The following is a 1,185-nucleotide window of genomic DNA, read 5'->3' on the forward strand; positions in this document are numbered from 1 at the left end:
TTAGGAAATCCAAACCGAAACCCAAATTCTTTCAATTCTTATAATTCAGGATGGAGAGGCAACCAGAATTCCAACTGGAGGGGCGGTAATCAGTCCGGTTTTCAGCAGCGTCAGAGTCTTTTCCAGGATGCCGGTGAGGGAGCGAGCAGTGGGGAGAAGAAGCCCACTTTGGAGGACATGATGGCGCAGCAGACGCAGATGTTGTCACAGCTTATGACGCGAGAGGATTCCCGACATAAGGAGATCCAGGAGAAGTTTCGCGAGCACGAGCAGTTCATGAGGAATCAGGGAGCGTCGATTCAAAGTATCGAGCGGCAGATGGGAGAGATAGCGATTCGGTTGAACGAGAGGCCGCAGGGTACACTACCGAGCAAAACCCGAAGAGATTCGCAAAAGCTATGACGACGAGGAGCGGTGCAGGGGCACGAGAATGGGATTTATATTTATTTTTTATTTTTTTTTATTTTTATTTTGTTTATTTATTTTTATTATTTATTTATTTTTTATTTTTTTATTTTTTATTTTTATTTTTTTTATTTTTTTTATTTTTTATTTTTTAAATTTCCTCCCGCCGCTGTGTCAAGCATGTTTTGCGTCTCGTACGTCACTCCATTGTAGAACTTCTCGACAACCGCCCAATATTGCAAGCCGTGGTTCGGGCACAACGATAAAAGATTTTTGAAACACTCCCATGCCTCGTAGAAACTCTCGGTGTCCTCCATCTGAAAAGAATGAATCTGATTACGTAGACGACGGCCTTAGCCGGAGGATCGTATTCCTCAAGAAATTGGGTCTGCATGGCAGCCCAAGTAGCTATGGAGCCCTGTGGGAGGGACTCGAGCCACAGACTCGCTTTATCGATGAGCGAGAACGGAAAAACGCGAAGTTTCACGGCGTCTTCGGATACGCCGGCAAGATGGAAAGTGTCGCAGATACGTGCGATACGAGTGAGGTAATGATGCGGGTTTTCGTGAAGTAACCCGTGGAACTGAGTAGAATGAGAAATGGTGTTCAGAATATTCGACGGAATCTGCCAGTTCGCGTTAACTCCAATGATGGGTGGTGCGATGCAGGATCTAGCGCCAGCATTGGCCGGTCGGGCCCGGTTTGCAACTGTCCTCCTCGGTGGTGGATTGTCGCCCATGATCCTATCCCTATCGATGAAATCGCAAGATGTAGGAGATG

This window comes from Bidens hawaiensis, unplaced genomic scaffold (genome assembly GCF_021521415.1).
Source record: "Bidens hawaiensis isolate Kalapana, Puna unplaced genomic scaffold, B.hawaiensis_p1.1 tig00015874_1, whole genome shotgun sequence".
NCBI classification, from domain to species: Eukaryota; Viridiplantae; Streptophyta; class Magnoliopsida; order Asterales; family Asteraceae; genus Bidens; species Bidens hawaiensis.